This window comes from Acomys minous, assembly GCF_964271855.1.
Source record: "Acomys minous genome assembly, chromosome: 2".
Classification (NCBI taxonomy): Eukaryota; Metazoa; Chordata; class Mammalia; order Rodentia; family Muridae; genus Acomys; species Acomys minous.
This window is the reverse complement of record NC_140484.1, coordinates 102,277,123-102,282,795: the sequence shown is the minus strand read 5'-3', so window position 1 is coordinate 102,282,795 and position 5,673 is coordinate 102,277,123. Positions and strand designations below refer to the sequence as shown.

Sequence of the window (5,673 nt, the reverse complement as noted above, 5' to 3'; positions counted from 1 at the left end):
TGGTGATGCAGAAGCCGGTGATACAGAAATAGCTGTTTCCATGCAAAATGGTTTGAGCATGGACCCCGCCCCAGAGTGACACTTTTTATAGAATGCCTTTTTTTTTTTACTGTGCTAAATGACTTCATGCTACCCCACCACCACCACCCCCTGCAAATGTTCCAGCCCCTAACAGGTGCTTATCAGTGAACTCAACCACCAGGAGTAGTGGTGACAAGACACAAACTCTTTGTCCCCAGAATTTGCCCACAGTCTCTGGTAGCCACAAAGAAGTTTCTCAGAAGTCTGGTGGGGGAAAAGGCCTTACCAGGAACCTGCGTCAGGGCCTGAGTTTTGCTCTGCAGGACTCGGGGGTCAATGCTCCAGAAAGACTGAGGGTCCTGGGGCCAGGTCTGGTGAAACCTCCCAGACTCTCCACCTCGGCCTGTTTCCTCCAGTCTCCACATCTACCAGGGACAGCTGTGTCTCTTTGGAGGGATGGAGGAAGGCTCTAATGTTCTAACACCCTCATGCTCCACTTTCGTGCCCCACTCTCTGCCTTGTCCCAGCATCACCCCAGAGATGGACAAACTCATCTTTGGCTTCCTTAAAAGAGGAACATGGGTCCCCAGTTTTGCTCCAACAACTGACTCTCTCTTTGTGGATAGAAAGCTACTTTTTGGTAATCCTCTTCCTTCTGAGAGCGGGCCGGCCAGGTGAAGGCAAAGAGACAAGATCAGGTTTACCAGTCAACCAGATGGGTCTGCTGTCCAACTTGGTCATTCTCTGAGCAGTGGTGGGTCCTGTTTAGTTAGGGTTACTACTTGCTGTGATGAAACACCATGACCAAAGCGACTCAAGGAGGGAAGAATTTATTTGGCTTAGGCTTCCACATCACAGTTCATCATCAAAGGAAGTCAGGACAGGAACTCAAGCAGGAAGGTCGTCTGCCCTGCTCAAGGCTGGGGGATGCTGTGGATTTGACTGAGTCCCAGATGCTTGCAATCCTCCAGGGTCTGGGATCAACCAGAGGTCAGGGGCTAGGCACTGGCAAGCTTAAACTGGTTTTGTTTGCTTGTTTGTTTGTTTGGCAGGACTGGGGGTTGAGCCTTGTGCGGGCTAGGCAAATTTTCTACCACTTAGCAATTCATCAAATCCTTATCAAAACTCGTCTATTTCAAGTCACGCTTTTTGCTAAGCTTCCAAGACTGACCTAGCGCTCACTCTGTAGCCCAAGCTGCCCTTAACACTTAGTACCCTCCCACCTCTGCCTCCCATGGATGTAGCTAAGATTACAAGCCTATATCACCAGGTTTGGCTTGTTTAAAGTATCTTTTCCTTACACCAGTACCTGGCCATTCATTCTGTCAGATATTTAAAAGCACAAGATAGGGCATGGAATACTGAACCCTTCCCACGGTATGAGAGCGATTCTGAAGAGCTGTGGACTCCTCAGCTTGTGACCAGCCAACAAAAGTCTGCCTCTTCAAATGGGGAAGACAAGGTTGTTGGACTGGGTGCGTTGCCTTGCAGGATGAAGTGAGTGGCTCCCCTTCTGCCCCAACCAAGTGCCCCATCCACCCAGTTCACACTGGAAATCCAGAGACCTGGCTTCCGTAACCAGAGGCCTGCAGGAACCCTGCTGCAGACCATATTTCTGCTCTGACAGCCAGGCGTTGTAAAAACCAAGCCTCCTGCTTGCAATCCCCCACACAAGTTTCCCCTTGGAGGAGCTGACTTTGAACTTACAGAGAACAAAGACCCCTTTGTGATTTGCCTTGGGGACGGGAACAGGGGGAGAATTGCATAAATAATACGAGAAGCACCAGCCCCAGTTCTATTTTGTAACCTCTCTTGTGACTATGAAATGAAAACCACTCTATTTTGAAAACTGCAGCGCAGCCAAGTTTCTCTGGCTGCATGCAGAGGCCGGGGCCCAAGCAGGGCCAACAAGACAGCGGTTGTATAGTATGGGTACAGCCAGGCCAGCTGTGGGCACATCAGCCTGCTCAGGCCCTGCTTGGCCCAAGCAAGGCATCAGTAAAACACAGCAGGAATCTGTTCCTTCCCCAGTCGTGGGAAGCCGCATTTGTACGTGTAGAAAGCCATTTCTTTACAACTGAACTGGAAAGAAAAGGCCCTGTCCCCTCCTTTCTTCTGATGCTCTCGGCCACAAGTGTCTTCCTGTATCTCCCCCCTCCCAAGCATCTTCCTGCCAGCACTCTAGGCAGAAGGGCTGGCCTGGGGCCCTGTAGAGAGACTTCATCAGAGTTCTGCTTTCAGTATTATTTTTCACACGCTGGTACTCAGCAGCCACGTAGGCTCCATCCACCAGGTTCTGGGCTCTGAAAAAAAACCTCATTCACCTCCTCTGGAAAGCCCTGCACAGCTCCTCCCTGCCCTGCCTTCCTCCCCCCCCCCCGCCGCCCGCCCCCGCCCCCACAATAATTAATGTCTCAGATCTGCCCCTCAGTTGACATGTGTCACTCACTCATCCTTGATTGCTAACAACTGACTCAGGGCTTGGCACAACAGCAGCAGGTAGGTGGGTAAAGGTTCACACTCTGTGTGTTCCTCTAACCTAGCATGCCTCCAGCCCTGAATTGTCTCCCCAGCACTGATGGGGGCGAGGAGGGCACGGGAGGGAGCAGGGAGGTTTTCTTCTTGCTCCATACGGAATGATGGTGAGTCAAGATGCTTCCCAGTGCAAACCACACGGTAGGGGCCTTCAGAGGTTGATGCAACTGGGCTATGTGAGTATAAAGCTGCAGGGGTGGCTCCATCCAGGGCCTTGGCTTTATCATAGACCTCCCTCACAGCAGAGATGCTGAAAAGATAGTTGGAGCAGCTCAGCAGCGATGCTGAGGAACAACCCCTTTGTTTTCACAGCTTGGCGAGGTAAGTGCTCTGCATCCACCCAGCCCAGAGGCCTGGAGGCAGCTCTTTCCTAGGAAGGGAACTCATCCAGCCATTCTGGTGGAGCAGAGCTCTGAGGGGAATGGAGATTGTCAGTCCCTCACACTGTGCTCCCAGCATGCATCCGGGCACAGACATCCTATATCTTCTTTACCAATAATCCATACATCATCTGCTGCCAAGAGAAACCTGAGACTCCACCTGCATTTGGCCCTGCCTGTGGTCTATGCTGCAGCTACTGTGGGGGCAGCCACAGTGAGGGACGAGGGCCAGAAGAAGTGACTGGCTGAGGCCAACAGCCCCCACCACCTTCACCAGATGCGCTGTCAGCTGCACGGAGATCTTCCTGCAGGGACTAAGGAGCTGTTGCTTCCCACCATCCCCAGGAGACAAAGGACAAGCAGACGCAACTGCTGTCACTCAGCCTCAGCTTGGTCCCCACTGTGATTAGTTTGCCCTCTTAGAGAGGCAGAACCTCATTCCTACATTCCTGGGGAAGAGCTTGTGGTTACCACAGTCCTTAATGGTGTTGCTATTCAGGCTTGCCGATAAAACGGTCTGTATCTATCTATAAACATAATCAGATATATGTATATGTGTACACACATATGAAAAAGGAGGGATATAATGGGGCTCAGGAGATCACAAAACTGAGGTGCTCAGGTGTGGTTTGATCCAGGGCATACACGCACACACACACACACACACACACACACACACACACACACACACACACTAAAGCATATATGTTACCTCATGGACCCACTTTACAGATAGGAAATGGCTTCTCAGAGAAAATGTCTAACATTGTTCAGATGAGTCTAAAATGCTTTAACCTGGGTAATTTGACACAGAGAAACCTATTTCTTCACAGTTCTGGGGGCTGGACATCCAAGTTCAAGGTTACTCAGTATCCGACAAGGGTCTAGTGTCCACTTCTGAAATGGTGTCTGGTTGCTGTTCCTCCAGAGAAGACAGAGTCGTGTGGCATCTTCACACGGCAGAAAAGACAGGAGAGGACGAGCTCCCTCCCTCCACCTTTTACAAGGACGCGGTCTATAGAGGGTAGAAATGCAAGCTCTGGGTCTGAGGCACATTCCCTCACCAGCTCTGGGCTGAGGGCATGGACCTAGCTCCACTGAGTCAGTTTTCACACCTAAAACGGGAGCTGACCTGGGGCAGCAGTTACTCATGGGCTTGATGGGGTGGCCTAATGCTGGGCAACTGCATTAAGGGGGGGGTCTCTATTCTCCAGGTACCCCCATCCCAGCCTTTACCCTCATCCTCTGAGAAGTACAACCCTGACCTAGCAAAGCTCTCCCCAGTGGGAATGCCAGGCTCAGCAGCAAGCAGACAGAAAGTCCCACTGAGGGCCTTGGGGGAAACACTCCCTAAAAGCCTACTAGGGCTTATCCAAGCTCCAGCCATGCAGGCCTCACCTAACCTAAGAGCAAAGAGGAAGAATTGTTCCTCTCTCCCAGAGCCAAACCAGGCTAGAACTGGCTAAGGGAGGCCATCCGGAAGCTTGAACTGGCCCCTGACACCTGGGAAAGAGTTAGGAGCTGTGGTCCTCCTGAACCTGCCTCTACCACTGCTTCCCCACCCACTGGCATAGCACTTAGCCTAGAAATGTGAGGTGCTGGGTCCAGGGTCCACCCAACAGGCGCTGTCTGGCATGACGAGTGACGAGGCAAAGATCTGATTTATTTTTACTTTTCAAGATTGCTCCCACCAAAACGAAGGCTGCTATTTAACTAGCGGCCACTAAAAATAAATGTTTAAACACCACGTTGGTGCAGCCGAGCCAGGCCACACCCGCCGCCGGCCTCAGATGCATGCCTTCACCCTCAACTGGCCCTGACAGTGACGCTCTCGCACCTTTGGCAGCCCCAACGTTAGAAGGGCCGGGCCTTGGCCCACTAAGAGGACAAACCCTGATGTACATGGGCAGCCTTGTTCCCAGAGTCTTGGAAAAACAAACAAACAAACAAACAAACAAAACAAAACCCAAGCAGATAGAAAGGAGACCGAAGAAGGTATCACCTTTGCAGAAATAAATCCCCCCCAGGGACCGGTGGTGGACTTGCAAGAGGGGCCCTGCCGGTGTGGCTAAGGTTAGCTCAAGGGGTGCAGACCCCACTGAGGCATCGACACCAGTGCTCCCCACTACTGAAGGCAGGAAAACACCCACAGCCATCTGTGCCAGGGATGAAACTGGCCTGGGTAGAAGAGAGACCTACCCAGGATCCTCTGTGACTTCCAAAGGCAGCTTCTGTCACTGGAGACCAGGCAGTGGAGGAATGAAAGTCCTGCTTCTCAGAGCCTGAATGACTGACAGAAGGAAAAGAAACAGGAAATGACGAGAGAGAAGGAGAGTGAGCACAGGGGGGAGGGGAGAAAGTAGAAAGAGTAAGAACAGCCAGCGAGAAGAGGAGTTTGGGCCATGACTGAGCTGGTCCCTGCAGAGCGGATTCCCTCACCGTATGTGAAGGCAGCTTCCAGCTCTCAAACCCATTCTCCTGGGGTGGTCACTGAAGACTCTCTGGTGACCATCTCTCAGATGGAGCAGGACCCAGAGTCACACAGACCTTCCAGGAGGAATTGAAGTCAACTCTACCCTCCAGGCTTCTGTCACCTTGGGGTCCTATGGAGTAAGCCATGACTGCACTATGAAGCTATATCAGTCTCTCAGTTGTGCTGTGTAGCTTAGCCTTTGTGACTGTTGATTGTGATTGTCAACTTGACAGGGTCTCTGGTCAACTAGGACCCCCACCCCCA

At 51.9% G+C, this 5,673-nt stretch overlaps 1 long non-coding RNA gene across 1 annotated transcript; it reads right to left on the bottom strand.

Annotated features, from left to right (window-relative positions):
* Nucleotides 1-790: 790 nt before the first annotated feature.
* LOC311581762 lies at nt 791-5,224 on the bottom strand. Its single transcript, XR_014773886.1, has 3 exons — nt 5,136-5,224; nt 3,732-3,951; nt 791-2,324 (listed from the first exon to the last, which is right to left on the bottom strand). It is a non-coding gene; the product is annotated as an uncharacterized lncRNA (long non-coding RNA).
* Nucleotides 5,225-5,673: the final 449 nt, after the last annotated feature.